We start from the raw sequence: 15,988 nt of genomic DNA, 5'->3' as shown, positions 1-15,988 counted from the left end.
CGAGAAACTCGGTCGTGTGTACGAGGCCTCACATGGCATGTATATGCTTACAACTACACCCCAAAACACATTCTGATACATTCTGATACAAAACACATTCTACACCCCAAAACACATTCTGAGTATGGCGATACCACATATGTGAGACTTTTACACAACCTGGCCACATACAAGTAGCACCTCCAGGTGTTCTAGGAGCATAAATTACACATCTCATTTCCTGACAACCTATTACACTTTTGAAGACCCTGAAGCACCAGGCCAATGATAACGCCCACAAAATGACCCCATTTTGGAAAACAAACACCCCCAACGTTTATTCTATGAGTCTTTTGAACATGTCATTTTTTTCACAAGTTTATGGAAAATGTGAAAATAAAATGAAAACACATTTTTTTAACACAGAGTTGGCCATTTATAAGATATTTCTAACACATAGCATGTACATAGCAAAAATGACACCCCAAAATACATTCTGCTACTCCTCCTGAGTATGGTGATACCACATGTGTGAGACTTTTACACAGCATGGCCCAACATTCAAGGAGCACCGTTAGGTGCTCTAGGGACATACAATTACAAATTTAATTTCCTGACTACCTACTACAACTTTGTGAGGCATGGATGTGGCATGGATGGGCATGGATAAGGCATGGATGAGCACTGATGTGGCACGGATTAGGCATTAATGTGGCAGGGATGAGGCAGAGGTGAGGCATGGATGAGGCACAGATGGGCATAAATGAGGCACAGATAGGCATGAATGAGGCATGGATGAGGCACAGAATGGCGCATGGATGAGGTACTGATGGGCATGACGAAGGCACAGGTGACCCCATTGTGGAAAGCAAACACCCCAACGTATATTCTATAAGGCATTATGAAAATGTAATTTTTTTTCCATAAGTTTTTGGAAAATGTGAAAAGAAAATTAAAACACATTTTTTTTTACACAAATTGGCCCATTTATAAGATTTTTCTAACACATATCATGTATATACAAATTGCACCCCAAAGTGCATCCTGCTACTCCTCCTGAGTGTGGCCATACCACATGTGTGAGACTTTTTTGTCCCAACATTCAGGGAGTACCGTCAGGTGCTCTAGGGACATAAAATGACAAATTATGTTTCCTGACTACCTATTACAGTTTTGTGAGGCACTGTAGGACACTAATAAGCACTGTTGTGGCACGAATGAGCACAGAGGAGGCATGAATATGGCCAGATGAGGACCAGATGAGGCATGGATGATGCACGGATGAGCACTGATGTGGCACAGCTGAGGCATTAATGCCGCACGGATGAGGCTTAGATGTGGCATTGAAGAGGCATGGATGAGGCACAGATGGGCATTAATGAGGCACAGATGGGCAGGAATGAGGAACAGATGGGCATGAATGAGGCATAAATGAGGCCGACCGTGCTGCAGTCTTCATTCGGCTATGACCCGGTTGGCAAGTGGATAATGGCATCCCAGTCTTAGCCCATAGGGTTCAATATTAGGTTGGCCCACCTTTTGCAGCTATACCAGCTTCGACTGTTCTGGGAAGGGTGCCCACAATGTTTAGGAGTGTGTCTTTGGGAATGTTTGACCATTCTTCCAGAATAGGGATGAGCCGAACACCCCTCGGTTCGGTTCGCACCAGAACATGCGAACAGGCACAAAATTTGTTCGAACACGCGAACACCATTAACCTCCCTGGCGGTATGATTAATTCAGACTTTAGGTGCTGCAAGTGGTACCATTATTTTGCATGGAAATTTGGCGTATTATATTGCAGGCCTGTAATTCTTAGAAATAACTCACTTAAATCTGTCCAAACAAGAGTCTAGTAGACATCCCGGGCATAAAAAAATTTGAAACACAAAATCATACACACTGATCCCACCACCACCCACATTTATACTGATCCCACCACCACCCACATATATACTGATCCCACCAACACCCACACACACATATATACTGATACCACACACACCGAACCCACCACCATCACCACACACACTGATCCCACCACCACCCACATTTATACTGATACCACCACTACCCTCATATATACTGATCCCACCACCACCCACATATATACTGATGCCACCACCACCCACATATATACTGATACCACCACCGCACACACTGATACCACCACCACCCACATATAGATGATACCACCACACACACTGAACCCACCACCACCACACACACTGATCCCACCACCACTCACATTTATACTGATACTACCACCACCCACATATATACTTATACCACCACCACAACAAACACTAAGCCCACCACCACCGCACACACTGATCCCACCACCACCCACATATATACTGATCCCACCACCACCACACACACTGATCCCACCAACACCCACATATATACTGATCCCACCACCACCCACATATATACTGATCCCACCAACACCCACACACACTGATCCCACCACCACCCACATATATACTGATACCACCACCGCACACACTGATCCCACCACCACCCACATATATACTGATACCACCACACACACTGAACCCACCACCACCACCACACACACACTGATCCCACCCACATTTATACTGATACTACCACCACCCACATATATACTTATACCACCACCACAACACACACTAAGCCCACCACCACCACCACCACCACACACATTGATCCCACCACCACCCACATATATACTGATCCCACCACCACACACACACTGATCCCACCACCATCCACATGTATACTGACACCACCACCACCCACACACACTGATCCCACCACCATCCACATATATACTAATACCACCACCACCCACACACACTGATTTCACCATCACACACACTGAACCCACCACCACCACACACACTGATCCCACCACCATCCACATGTATACTGAAACCACCACCACACACACTGATCCCACCACCATCCACATATATACTAATACCACCACCACCCACACACACTGATTTCACCATCACACACACTGAACCCACCACCACCCACACACACTGATCCCACCACCATCCACATATATACTGATACCACCACCACCCACATATATACTGATCCCACCACCACACACATAAACACAGACACACACCTTGCTCCAACACTGATGATGGTCACAGCTCTTGTCACGTCCTATATTGTAAAAAAAAAATAAAAAAAATAACAAAGCACTCAATGCCAAAAGTAAAACTCAAAATAAAACTTTGACCTAAAATAAAAGACTCTGCACTTCAAATGCCAGGATATTACACATAGAACATGGTATACATTATTGAGTGTGCTGCCCCAAAGCAGCTGGTGGTGGCACAACCAAGTGACCGTGGGGATGTGATCTATCTATCTTTTCTGAGGGTCCGGTAAGCACTTATAGTGGGTTGGTGAAGGATCACAAGGAGTTGCACTAAGGATTGCTGGCACTTGTTGTCCACCTTTATAGAACTTTTTGTACTTTACAGGTATGAAGTGGACTATTTCACATGGACTTATTCGTATGTGCATAAGTTTATATAGTATTAACACATTGTACACTGGTGTTGTATTTGAGGACAATACTTTTTAAAGAAACAGCGCACTCATTTATGTATACCATGTCCCCTATTAGTGCTGCTCACTTCTACTGTTTCCTAATAAAATTACTGCTTCCAGGAGGGAGGTAAAAAGTAGAGCATTGCGTACTGGTATTGGGGGATGTTGCTGGGATCTGTAGTCCCCCCTGGTTGCACAGTATGTAGAGCAGTGTGTACTGGTATTGGGGGATGTTGCTGGGATCTGTAGTCCCCACTGGTTGCACAGTATGTAGAGCAGTGTGTACTGGTATTGGGGGATGTTGCTGGGATCTGTAGTCCCCCCTGGTTGCACAGTATGTAGAGCAGTGTGTACTGGTATTGGGGGATGTTGCTGGGATTTGTAGTCCCCCCTGGTTGCACAGTATGTAGAGCAGTGTGTACTGGTATTGGGGATGTTGCTGGGATCTGTAGTCCCCACTGGTTGCACAGTATGTAGAGCAGTGTGTACTGGTATTGGGGGATGTTGCTGGGATCTGTAGTCCCCCCTGGTTGCACAGTATGTAGGGCAGTGTGTACTGGTATTGGGGGATGTTGCTGGGATCTGTAGTCCCCCTGGTTGTACAGCATGTAGAGCAGTGTGTACTGGTATTGGGGGATGTTGCTGGGATCTATAGCCCCCCCTAGTTGTACAGTGTGTAGAGCAGTGTGTACTGGTATTGGGGGTGTTGCTGGGATCTATAGCCCCCCTAGTTGTACAGTGTGTAGAGCAGTGTGTACTGGTATTGGGGGATGTTGCTGGGATCTGTAGTCCCCCCTGGTTGCACAGTATGTAGGGCAGTGTGTACTGGTATTGGGGGATGTTGCTGGGATCTGTAGTCCCCCCTGGTTGCACAGTATGTAGAGCATTGCGTACTGGTATTGGGGGATGTTGCTGGGATCTGTAGCCCCCCCCCCCCTCCGGTTGTACAGTGTGTAGAGCAGTGTGTACTGGTATTGTCGGATGTTGCTGGGATCTGTAGCCCCCCCCTGGTTGTATAGTATGTAGAGCAGTGTGTACTGGTATTGGGGGATGTTGCTGGGATCTGTAGCCCCCCCTGGTTGTACAGTGTGTAGAGCAGTGTGTACTGGTATTGGGGGGTTTGCTGGGATCTGTAGTCCCCCCTGGTTGTACAGTGTGTAGAGCAGTGTGTACTGGTATTGTCGGATGTTGCTGGGATCTGTAGCCCCCCCCTGGTTGTATAGTATGTAGAGCAGTGTGTACTGGTATTGGGGGATGTTGCTGGGATCTGTAGCCCCCCCCCCCCCTGGTTGTACAGTGTGTACTGGTATTGGGGGATGTTGCTGGGATCTGTAGCCCCCCCTGGTTGTACAGTGTGTAGGGCAGTGTGTACTGGTATTGGGGGGTTTGCTGGGATCTGTAGTCCCCCCTGGTTGTACAGTGTGTAGGGCAGTGTGTACTGGTATTGGGGGGTTTGCTGGGATCTGTAGTCCCCCCCTGGCTGTACAGTGTGTAGAGCAGTGTGTACTGGTATTGGGGGGTTTGCTGGGATTTGTAGTCCCCCTGGTTGTACAGTGTGTAGATAAGTGTGTACTGGAATTGGGGAGGGGGGTTGTTGGGATTTTTAGTCCCCCTGGTTGTACAGTATGTAGAGCAGTGTGTACTGGATGTTGCTGGGATCTGTAGTCCCCTCCCCGGTTGTGGAGTGCAGTGTATACTGGAGAGGACAGATCGTCGGAGGAGGGGGAGGGGATTGGCCGGCGGCGTTGTGTAAATATATATTTATAAAGTGTCAATGTTGACTGGTCCCAGCCTCCACCCAGATCCATCCTCCACCCAATGGGCGTGCCCGGCCCTGCCCCACCCTACCGGCTGAGTGCCGCTGCTCAGACCTCCCATCCTGTCCTTGCAATGAGCCCCGACCGTCTCCGCAATCACACCGCTCCGGGATCAGCGCGTTCTCACCCAGGAGGAGTTTACAACAGTAAGTCCCGTACCTACCGTACTCCCGTACCTACCCCCCGTTCCCCGCTCTGCTGGACTCTCAGAGGATCTCTCTGCTATGGATGGAGTTATATTGGCACCGATCCGGTCCCGGGACTGAGCTCTCTACACCCGGCACAGAGTACTGAGGAGAACACACCGGACCCCACTGACACCTACCATCACTTACCTACCTCTACTACTACCATCACTTACCTACCTCTACTACTACCATCACTTACCTACCTCTACTACTACCATCACTTACCTCTACTACTACCATCACTTACCTACCTCTACTATTACCATCACTTACTTTCCTCTACTACTACTATTATTATTTTACTTACCTCTACTACTACCATCACTTACCTACCTCTACTACTACCATCACTTACCTACCTCTACTACTACTACCATCACTTTCCTACCTCTACTATTACCATCACTTTCCTACCTCTACTATTACCATCACTTACTTTCCTCTACTACTACTATTATTATTATTATTTTACTTACCTCTACTACTATCATCACTTACCTCTACTACTACCATCACTTACCCATCTCTACTACTACTACCATCACTTACCTATCTCTACTACTACTATTATTATTTACGTACCTCTACTACTATCATCACTTACCTCTACTACTACTACCATCACTTTCCTATCTCTAATATTACCATCACTTACCTCTACTACTACCATAACGTACCTACCTCTACTACTACTATTATCATTTACTTACCTCTACTACTATCATCACTTACCTCTACTACTATCACTTACCTACCTCAACCATCACCCACCTACCACTACCTACTTCTACCATCATCACCCACCTCTACTATCACCTACCTAACTCTTCTACCTGCCTTTACTGCCATCTACCTTCATCACCTACCTCTGCCAGTGGTCCTGATTACTTTGTACAATGTTTTCTAAACCCTCCACACATAGGGTGATGATACTTTGTATCGGGATGTCCTGTGTGATCAGCTTCACCACCATCTTTATATCATTCCTAACCCCATACCACATCATTACTATATACTGTATTATTATATCATGCACCAAACCATCAATGTATATATATATATATTATATCACACATCACTTCACTAGAATTGGATGTTATTGGACGGAGTAGCAGAACAGATGTGGACACCATGGTGGGGTCTTCCCAGGGCTGCTTTATATTCCATTTACATTTCTTCATCACCTTTCTATCCTGACATCCAGGACCGCCGAGAGGGGGAGGGGAGGGGGGGGCATGTATGAAAAGTTCCTCTATCCCTGACCATGTGATGTCATTATATATTTTTTTCTTCTCTATTACTTACCGTCCTCTGACCTCACTTCTGAGATGTCACTTCTGCAAAAATAATATTATCATAGTTTTGTTTATTATTTTTGTTATTATTATTTGTGTTATTTTGTTATGTCATTTTTATTTGTGTTTTTAAGCTAATTAAAACAAATATATATTTATTATTATTACTACTACTACTACAGATAATATATCTTTCAAAAATGAGAATTACAATGATGCATTATATAAATAAATAGTAGTAGTAGTAGTAGTAGTAGTAGTAGTAGTAATAATAATAATAATAATAATAATAATAATAATAATAATAATAATAATATCATCTCTATAATGCATTATTGCTATTCTCCTTTGTGAATATATTATTATTCTTATTATCTGTAGTAGTAGTAATAATAATAATAATAATAATAATAATATCATCTCTATAATGCATTATTGCTATTCTCCTTTGTGAATATATTATTATTTTTATTATCTGTAGTAGTAATAATAATAATAATAATAATAATAATAATAATAATAATATCATCTCTATAATGCATTATTGCTATTCTCCTTTGCGAAAAAAATATATATTATTATTCTTATTATGTGTAGTAGTAGTAATAATATTACAATATATTATTTTTTCACAATTGAAACGAACAATAATGCATTACAGTGCATACATACATAATAATATATTTTATATTATGTGTACAATGCATTATTCTCATTTGTGGGGAAAATATAATATTGTAGTAATAATAATAGTATCATTTAGAAAGTGTTAGTGTGTCAGAGTGTAAGGACTATCCTGGTGACAGTGTGGAATGTTCCCATGTACAGGCTGATATGGGGACACTCCGGTGAGTACAGTTGTGTAGGACCTTTAATTCTGGGGAGAGGAGATTATTTCTATCCTATGTATAGGTAGTGACACCTCCGGGACTCCTGGATAGTGGAGGATACGGTGGTGTGTGGCAGTCCACGGTGACCAATAACAATTGGATTTCTGGCTGTTGGGGGTGAAGACAGCTGATTTCTGATTGGTTGCTGTGAGTTACGGCATGTTTCTTCTGAGTCAGTACCTGTCATCTTCAGTGTGGATCTCTTTGCACACACCGGTCTGGTTGGGCACCCATGATGAACTCATAGAAGGGACACTTTGTCCTCAGTGTTTCAGTTCTCACCAATGTGCTGGGATATGGGATAATGATAGAAAGTGGAGTCAGTAATATTTCTGTGCAGAACATTGCAGTGTATGGAGTTGGATGACATACAAATCCCAGTGTGATCGTTTGTATCCATCCTTCACACCACCTCTACATCACACAGCAGTCAGTGTGTATTATACAGAATGTTTAGGTTTGTCCTCATATTACATCGTTTGGTAAATCTAAAGCCCCACATAGTACAATCTCTGTACATTCTCCTTTTAGGTTTACCAAAACGATGCAATATTATATGTATAACAGTTTTTGATGTAAGATTTTGTGGTTCTGTAGAGCTCACACCTTTATAAGTCACAGCATACTAGGGAGATTCAATGGACCAATCAGAATTGATCTTCTACTGCTTGGACTGCTCCATACTGTTTTAGTTGGGCTGTGATGGGTTACATGACTTGTACATTAGTGTTGCTGTTTTCCCTTATTTATTAATCATTGCCCTGGTTCTGCTGATCACTTTACCGTTGTGGGACTGTTGTCATGACTAAAATAAGCAGACTTTGTCCTCAGCCTGCCCTTCACTCTGCCATGAGCGGGCAGCGGTGGGAGCAAATGTGGCCATGGCACTGCTACAAGGAGCACAGAGCCTGCAATGTACAGACCACACTGATCGCAGTGATTGGAGTGTGGTCCCAGTGATTGGAGCGTGGTCCCAGTGATTGGAGCGTGGTCCCAGTGATTGGAGCGTAGTCCCAGTGATTGGAGTGTGGTCCCAGTGATTGGAGCGTGGTCCCAGTGATTGGAGTGTGGTCCCAGTGATTGGAGTGTGGTCCCAGTGATTGGAGTGTGGTCCCAGTGATTGGAGCGTGGTCCCAGTGATTGGAGTGTGGTCCCAGTGATTGGAGCGTAGTCCCAGTGATTGGAGTGTGGTCCCAGTGATTGGAGCGTGGTCCCAGTTATTGGAGCGTAGTCCCAGTGATTGGAGTGTAGTCCCAGTGATTGGAGCGTGGTCCCAGTGATTGGAGCGTAGTCCCAGTGATTGGAGCGTGGTCCCAGTGATTGGAGCATGGTCCCAGTGATTTGAGCGTCGTCCCAGTGATTGGAGTGTGGTCCCAGTGATTTGAGCGTGGTCCCAGTGATTGGAGCGTGGTCCCAGTGATTGGAGCGTGGTCCCAGTGATTGGAGTGTGGTCCCAGTCCTTTTTATTGTCCTTTTTATTGCCCCTAGAACAGAAGCAGTAAATCATTTACCTTTCACACATACAGGAGATGGGAGTACAAGCATCTGGGGTATTGAAAGCTGATCTCTGGATTAGTACATACCATTGCTCACTGAGCTCTGGGTTAGTACATACCACGGAGCTCTGGGTTAGTGTGTGCCACTGAGCTCTGGGTTAGTACATACCACTGATCTCTGAGTTAGTACATACCACTGATCTCTGGGTTAGGGTGTACCACTGATCTCTGGGTTAGTGCGTACCACTGATCTCTGGGTTAGTACATACCACTGATCTCTGGGTTAGTACATACCACTGATCTCTGGGTTAGTACATACCACTGAGCGCTGGGTTAGTACATACCACTGAGCTCTGGGTTAGTACATACCACGGAGCTCTGGGTTAGTGCATACCACAGAGCTCTGGGTTAGTGCATACCACAGAGCTCTGGGTTAGTACATACCACAGAGCTCTGGGTTAGTACATACCACTGATCTCTGGGTTAGTACATACCACTGAGCTCTGGGTTAGTGCGTACCACTGATCTCTGGGTTAGTACATACCACGGAGCTCTGGGTTAGTGCATACCACGGAGCTCTGGGTTAGTACATACCACAGAGCTCTGGGTTAGTACATACCACGGAGCTCTAGGTTAGTACATACCACGGAGCTCTGGGTTAGTACATACCACGGAGCTCTGGGTTAGTACATACCACGGAGCTCTGGGTTAGTGCGTACCACTGCTTACTAATCTCTGGAATAGTACATACCACTGAGCTCTGGGTTAGTACTTACCACTGCTTACTAATCTCTGGAATAGTACATGCCACTGCTCATCGCTCTGTACTACTATTTAAAGCCCAGGACTTTTTAAAGGGTGGTTCCATCCTCAGCTATGATCAAGAAAATGCCCTACCGTGGACTGGAAGGGGTTAAACAAACTTTCTTTCTTCCTCTTGTGAGTTGCAGCGAGACGATTTTGGATTGTTGTCTCGCGGTGTTGCTCTGAAAGTTGAGAAAATGCTTCCTGCCTGGCTAGCTGTGGCTTTCCAAATATAGTGAATTTAGAACGGATTGCAAGGCCTTCAAGAAAAAATGTTGTGCCAGGATTAGCATGGCAGCCAGGTACTAGCAGAGATCAGCAATGGCAGCTTCTGTATTTGTCTCAGGATAGGTTTATCATCAGGATCAGAAGCAATGGAGGAATCTCAGCACCTGGCTGCACTTTCTGGCACTTGCACCTATTTATCCCGGTTTACCATTGCTCACCGGTGTTCAGTCCTCTTTATTCATCTTGGACTGGACGTTACATGTGAGATCAGTCACTGAGGCCTCCATAGTGATGTGCTTTACACTGGCAGTTGATTGTTCAGGCTGAACTCTGTATATGCTTTTGTTGTGTGGAATGTCCTGTATCCTTTCATATGTATGTGCGTCCATTCTTCCTAGCATGCAAAGAAGGTGGCTTTGTGAAATAAGCAATTAGGCTGATTCTGTATTTACCATTTCCACTGCTCTACTCCATCCTGATTAGATAAGCTGGCTGTAAAACGCATCAATTACCGTCGAATCAGCTAAAATTCCTTCTGTGGGTGGCCCCCGTCGGTACCACCTGACTCGACAAAAGTCAATTTTTAAATACATTTTTGTTGAAGGGGCCGGTTGGAAAATCGTCACCCAATCAAGATGCAGGCAATGTTCAGGTATTCTGACAGCTGCAGGGTGCAGTGGCTCTCAGAATACAATATTGTAGTGCCACACCACTGCCCAGATTTTTCTTTATTCCAAAAAAAATAAAAAGTTAGGGGGGAACTAAAAATATGGATTGTCCCCTTGAATTTGATTGGAATAAAGTCATATCTGGACATTTTACCAGTAGTATGGCGCTTCAGTCTGCAAAAATGGATCAAGTGAATGAGGCTCTACCACAACAGTCCTGCCATTCCAATTGTGGTGCAGACTTTTTAAAGAGGCAGAGAGACGGCGATATATATCGCCTCCCAGCTGCCTATCAACCACCCTCTGAAAGGAGATTCACCACGGGTCACTTTTCACAGGGGGCAGCAGGGGCTGTAAACGAGCCCTTAGCCCTGGTTCACACCGAATCCGACTTTGAAATTGCCCGACTTCACTTGGAATCTCATGATGTAAGTGTGACTTCAGGTGCGACTTTACTGAAACCTGTGCGACTTTATGCACAGATGTCTATCCAAGTCGCACCTGAAATTGCCAAAAGTGGTGCAGGAACTACTTTTTTCAAATCGGTGCTGCACCGCAAACTCACCGTCTCAATCATTTGAACAGTTCAATTGCCAGCCATTGCAATTTGGACATGGAAAGTCGCACCGGTGTGAATGGGGGCTTGGGGCTCTTTCAGATGGGCGACAAAAACAGATTGCTGAGCTGTATTTTTTACTGCCTTCCAGCTGCCCACCTGAATTGTAACAATTCAGCCAGACAGGGCTGTACACATACCGCGGCCGCAATGCTATGTGTCTCAGCTGTGGCATGGCCTGTCAAACTCACCCATTGAGTTCAATGGGGGCGCACCAAAAGTGTGAGCGAATGCTCAGCTTATGTTGCATCGCGATCCTGCGTAAATTTGCCTTTGGATAATTAAAAAATTAAAAGTGGGGGGAAAAAACAGACGTTCAGACAGTAGTGCCTCCTGAATGCCTGTCAGCCGCTGCTGTACTGCCCTCTAAAAAGAGATCCACCGAGGATCACTTTTCAGAAGGTGGTAAGCTTATCACTAGGAATGCACCGACCTATCGCCGAAAATAGTGTTATCGGCGTGTTTTTTAAGGGATATAATAAATTCATTTAAATTCATGATATTAATTAAAAAGTCAAACACAATATAATTTTTTTGTTTTGTGTTGTGTTTTTTTGTTTTGTGTTGTTTTTTTTTGTGTTGTGTTGTGTTTTTTTGTGTTTGTGTTTTTTTTTTGTTTTGTGTTTGTTTGCTTTGTTTTTGGCTTGTTTGTTTTTTCCTCCCGAATTGCAATTTTGGTTGTTGACAAAAAAATGAAATGGTTTGAGGTTTTAATTGAGGCGGTTGTAGCATGTTTTGCTACATTTAGTGTATCGGTATTATTATGATGACTTTTATAATTTTGCGACAATTAGGCAATCCAGGTTAATAGGACTGGGCGCCCATAATTGGTTTTAATAAAGAAATGAATGGTTCCCGGTGTGATGGGGACCTTAGTCACACCATCCAGGACTGGCAGCTTTCATGTATTTGTAAACAGGGCTGTTCCTGCTTCTAAAGCTGTTGTTATTATTCACACCCATAGAGCAAACACCTCCACCCGCCCGGGCTGTAGAATGCGAGTGCAGCTGCTCATGAATATGGCTCAGTGAGGGCTGTGTGTGCTCTGGGCTGCTCAGCCAGGAGACTTGTTTCCTTTTCTTTGTTTCAAGGCTGGAGTTTGCGTCATACATTCCAAATGGCATATGTGTGCTCTTTCCTGTTTCAGGCTGTTCCAGATCACGGGTCCGACCAAACCCCTGTCACTGCCCCAGCTACTCCCATACCCCACCCAGGGAGGTGACACCTCTGATCACCCAGGCTTAACCCTTCGTCCCTGACAATCAGAGGTGTGACACACCACGGTGCATAGCATAGACAAGTACCAAGAACTGTAAAACATCAGATGACGACATGTTTACAAGATTCCATTAACATATCTAAAGCTGAAACCTTTTATTTTTTATTTTATTTTTTGTGGTGTGGGGTTAGAACCTCTGTAGGTGGCCTATTGCTGCCCATTAAGGAGATTATTCACTATCTCTATATGTCCTGGGGACTTCTGTCACTGAGGCTGAAAGTAAAGGAGAATCCAAACTATTTGAGTTGTCACCAGGACAGGAATAGAAGGAAAATTGTTGCATGTGGTCACCTCTTCTAGTAACAGGCTCATTCAGACGGGCAATTTAGAGGTGACAGCTGAATTCAGATGTAGCTAATCTTCACACCTGGACACAGCCGCAATCTAGTGTTGTGTTTTTTGGTCTGACGGGTAGCCGTAATCTGATAGAAGAACACCGGCATATTCACTAAGCCTTGTGGCTTCACAGCCTGTGTCCTACCGCGCAAGGCGCGAGTCACACTGCACTTTCTGAATGGTCCCACTGTCTTCTGAGACCTGTGTGAGAGGGGGGGGGGGGTGGAGGAGGGGCCGGAAGTCTGAGTCTGTAATGAGTGTAGGGAAATTAATTGGCAATAAAAAAACAAAATTAATCTTAAAGCGGAGGTCCATCCCAATTTTTTATTTTTTTTTAAAGGCCAGCAGCTAAAAATACTGCAAAAATACTTTTAATAAATGGACACTTACCTGTCCAGCGCGTTCGCAATGTTGGCAGCCGAGGGCAAGCAATCGCTTGTCTCTCAGCTGCCCCCGCCGCCATCCTTGGTTAGGGAATCAGGAAGTGAAGCGTTGTGGCTTCACTTGCCGGTTCCCTACTGCGCAAGCCGCGCGGTGCGCCCTCACTGGTCCTTCGCTGTCTCCTGAGACCAGTGTGTTTCCCAGGAGACAGCGGGGGGTGACGAGAAGGGGCGTGAGTCTATTCATGGAAGTGGGTGCAAATACCTGTATTATACAGGTATCTGCACCCCCCTCCCCCTGAAAGGTGCCAAATGTGACACCGGAGGGGGGGTTCCGAAAAGTGGAGGTTCACTTTTTGTGTGGACCTCCCGCTTTGGACAGCTGCATTCATATATATCTGAATACAAAACATATACTGTAGATATTAATTAATAGTGGTGCGCTGGCCCTTTAAATAAACAAAACCATGACTCATATGAATTGATATATAATCACACCAATAAAAGTAAATGAAGGCAATGAATCGTCCACTAGACGACAAATCAATACTTAAATGTCCATGATGTAATATAAAGTATGTGTGTCAAAAGAATTGTGCAGCAGTGCCATCCGAACGTGATGACCTCCGTGTTCCACCACCTGTGTGTACACCAACGCATTCGCAAATATATCTGACCTAATTAAGGCTCCATTCACATCTCGGGGTGTTTCTGTCCACGTTTCCGCAAACGTGAGAAAAACGCACCCAAATGTGGGTATCAGTCAGGAATCTTGGCGTCAAAAACGTGCATTGCAAAACGCACTTGGCTAAGTGCCAAAATCTGAGCCTTTTTGGCGCATTTTTTGAGTGGATGCTACAAAAAACATGCAAAAAAAGCGCCATGGAAGCATCACTCTTGTGTGAGCGGACCCTAAAGCCTCGTACACACGACCGAGAAACTCGACGGGCAAAACACATTGTTTTGCTCGTCGAGTTCCTTGTTAGGCTGTCGAGGATCTCGGCGAGCCAAATTTCCCCATTCCCGTCGAGGGAAAAGAAGACATGCACTCTTTTTGGCTCGACGAGATCCTCGACAGTTTCCTTGTCGAAAAGTGTACACACGACCGGTTTCCTCGGCAAAAAAAAAAAAACAGCAAGTTTCTTGCTGGTTTTTGCCGAGAAACTCGGTCGTGTGTACGAGGCTTAAGAGATCTACAGCTCTCCCGTAAGATGTCAAATGGGATCAACTCAGGGCACAGCCTGTTCAATCACTGAATCCGTGTCAGTCTTGGTCAGTATATAAAAAGGAACCAAGCACAAGGAGGAAAAAAAGGAACTACACAACGAGGGACCTATTCACACTATCAAGTTGCGGTTAGGCACAGCAATGCATGGTACGTGTGTTGGTTCAATGCGGTGCCATTTATTCTGAATAGCACCGGAATTGACAGCACAGCACAACACGCTAATGTGCATGAACCGTTTTTAGTTTGTTGGCAGCCTTTTCATTTAATTGGGCTGCACTAATGCAATGTACATTAACACGTGCATGTTGATATGCTTTATGCCGTGCGTTAACGCACTGCACTGGTGTGAATAGGCCTTGATACTAACCTGACAGAGGTTGCGACCTTGTCACGGGGTTTGTCCCCACTTCAGGGATCCCTTATCACTGCCAGGACATCGGGGGAAGAATTTCCCTATAGGGGCACAGAACGCAAATAAAAACCGTCACGATTTATCCTTTCCTCATTCCAAAACCAAGTAAACAAAAGTTTTGACTGTAGTGGGTTTGTGACATTCTTTTGTGCTGATCGCATTTTTTGACATTGCTGTCTGCAGAGAGCGGTGCGAGGTGGCAAATCGTTTCATCAGATATTTGCCATTTCTAACTGTCATCAACCATTTCTGTACCTGGATCATTGAGATTGGTATTTGTGTCATTGAATGGTGAATTTTGGCTGACCCAGTCACCCAGTTCGACAAAAATGGAAAATGATTGTATCGTAATTCCAGTAAGGGCTCATTCCCATGTGTGCTTAAAGCGGAGTTCCATCCAAAAGGGGAACTTCCACTTTAAGCACTCCTCGCCCCCTTACATGCCACATTTGGCATGTAATTTTTTGGGGGGGAGTGGGGGCTTCGGTAGGAGTGGAACTTCCTGTCCCACTTCCACCTTCTGCCCAGGGACCGCCAATGTGACTTCTCCTCTCGCCTTAGGAGGCCCCTCGGTCTAGGCGATCTGGGACACGTGACAGGTCCCAGGAGATCACCTGTCCACTCCTAGTCGCAGCGTGTAACGCGCATTCAGTGCGTACCTGGTCGTGAAGCCGATAGCTGTCACAGCTGGGTGCCCACAGTCTGAATGGAGGCGCCAGTGGAGAGGGGGGGGAGAAGACTGGGTCGCATTTGACGGTAGTACTGCTGGCTAAAGACGACCTGCTATTTAATTTTTGCCGCAGCATGTGTACAG

General features: G+C 45.1%; 1 protein-coding gene across 1 annotated transcript in view; it reads left to right on the top strand.

The window, feature by feature from the left end:
- Nucleotides 1-5,400: 5,400 nt before the first annotated feature.
- Nucleotides 5,401-15,988, top strand: part of KLF3 (Kruppel like factor 3) — an 82,277-nt gene continuing 71,689 nt past the window's right edge. The window contains exon 1 of the mRNA XM_040335135.1: nucleotides 5,401-5,500. The gene's annotated coding sequence lies outside the window, so the exon portion shown is untranslated. The remainder of the gene's footprint in view (nucleotides 5,501-15,988) is intronic.

This window comes from Rana temporaria, chromosome 1 (genome assembly GCF_905171775.1).
Source record: "Rana temporaria chromosome 1, aRanTem1.1, whole genome shotgun sequence".
Classification (NCBI taxonomy): domain Eukaryota; kingdom Metazoa; phylum Chordata; class Amphibia; order Anura; family Ranidae; genus Rana; species Rana temporaria.
Note: the sequence above shows the minus strand (reverse complement) of the source record. Positions and strands in the feature narration are given on the sequence as shown.